Genomic DNA, 2,031 nt, shown 5'->3' with positions numbered 1-2,031 from the left:
TATATATATATATATATATATATATATATATATATATATATATGTCTATATACATTTATATATGTATATATATTTATAAATACATTAAAGAAGTACCAATCTCTAACAGTGGAGGGAAGATAGGGGACGAAGTGGTGAAGCATGATCTTCAAACGTTGGGCCTCACAGAGGCAATGGCTAATGACAGAGGCTGTTGATGCTAAGCTGTGCTTGAGAAGGTCCATCAAGCCAAGTGAAATTGCAGTCGCGGCCAATGCTGGTGTCACGTAACTGGCACCCATTCTGGTGGCACATAAAACGCACTTTTTGAGCGTTGGACCTCACGGAGGCAATGCGGCTGATGTCAGTGGCATGTAAAAAGCAGCTTTCAAGCATTGGGCCTCACAGAAGCAATGGCAAATGACCGAAACCTTTGGCATTATGCTGGGCTTGAGAAGGAGACCCATCTAGCCAAGTGAAATAGTAGTCATGGTAGATACTGGTGTCACACAACTGGCATGTAAAAGCACTCATTACATTCTCTGAGTGGTTGGCATTAGGAAGGGCGTCCTGCTGTGCTGTAGAAACCATGCCAAATCAGACTGGAGTCTGGTGCAGCCTCCCAGCTTACTAGCCCTTAACCAAACCATCCAACCCATGCCAGCATGGAAAGCAGACGTTAAGTGATGATGACATATATTAATATATATACATATTTATATATAAATATATAGAAATACACATATATATATACACTAATGTATAAATACACACCGTTTTATGTTTAACTTCAAAAGGTTTATAGGCTCCGATGAAGCTTTCACGGATGTCGGGGCCCATTTCTAATGTATATATACCGTGGTTAGCTGTTGTTAAATACTATAAGGCCCAGTGCATTGGTTCGCCTGGGACCTCATGGGTCTATGCGGTTCAATTTTCTATGTATGCTGTGGCTTGCTGTCGATAAATAAATACTAAAGGGTTCAGTGCATTAGTCTGCCCCGGTGGGTGGGGTTATGTTGTTAAGATGGCCCTCAATTTACCCTCAACCCACACTATTTGCCGGTACCTCACAGCCATCCAAATAAACTAGTAACACAGAGTTACGCCCCTTCCGTTGTTATTATCTAAAGTACTCTCGACGCATTTCGAATAAAATATTCTGAGTTCAAATTCCGCCGGGGTCGACTTTGCCTTTCATCCTTTCACAGTTGATAAATTAAGTACCAGTTGAGTACTGAGGTCGATGTAATTGACTAGTCTTGTATCTCTAGATTCCAAGCCTTGTGCCTTTAGTAGAAGGGGTATTTATTTTATCGACTCCGAAAGAATGAAGGGCGAAGTCAAAATCAGCCTCGGCGGAATTTGAGCTCAGAACGTGAAGACGGACGAAATGTCGCAAATGAAAGAATAAGCCGGAATCCTGGTTTAAGCACCCGATAACTTTTATATTTGGGGGAATTTTCAGAAAATTTTTGCGGGAATTCATACGATATTGGAAAAAGTTTTTAATTTTTCAAACCCCGTCCCCCCACTCCACTATAAACCCTATTTATTATTTTTTCTTTTAAACCAGAGTTTAAACTACGGACGGTCCGACCTTTTTGCTTAAATGCTCCACAGTGGACCAGCCCTGGCTGCATCGTCATTCCATTAAATGTGTTTATGGAGTGGAAAATTTTGAAAAACGTGGAATTTTCATAAAATTTTGCGAATTTGTGTTCTGCTAGTCTTTTAGTCTTTTAGTATTTTATTTGTTTCGGTCATTTGGCTCCGGCCATGCTCGAGCATTCACAAGTTATACCGTTCCTGTATTATGCTTTTGGTGCGACACTGAACGTCGTTGCTCCAGCTGTGTCCATCTTGTCATCTGGGACAGTGTCGTTCCAACTCAACCGTCCACTATGGACCCTGTATTCCAGCCAGCAAAACAAAATTTTAAGTTTTCGAAATTTTTTTTTTTTAATTTTCCGATTTTTTTTTAAATCACAGTTTAAAATATGGACAGTCCGAATTTTTGGCTTAAATCTCAATAACAGACCATTAAATATG

The 2,031-nt window shown here is 40.0% G+C and overlaps 1 protein-coding gene across 1 annotated transcript in view; it reads right to left on the bottom strand.

The window, feature by feature from the left end:
* The window catches only part of LOC106870347 (intraflagellar transport protein 52 homolog), a 4,945-nt gene that overhangs the window by 2,188 nt on the left and 726 nt on the right, over positions 1 to 2,031 (bottom strand). The gene's annotated exons all lie outside the window — the stretch shown is intronic.

This window comes from Octopus bimaculoides, chromosome 20 (genome assembly GCF_001194135.2).
Source record: "Octopus bimaculoides isolate UCB-OBI-ISO-001 chromosome 20, ASM119413v2, whole genome shotgun sequence".
In the NCBI taxonomy this organism is placed as follows: domain Eukaryota; kingdom Metazoa; phylum Mollusca; class Cephalopoda; order Octopoda; family Octopodidae; genus Octopus; species Octopus bimaculoides.
Note: the sequence above shows the minus strand (reverse complement) of the source record. Positions and strands in the feature narration are given on the sequence as shown.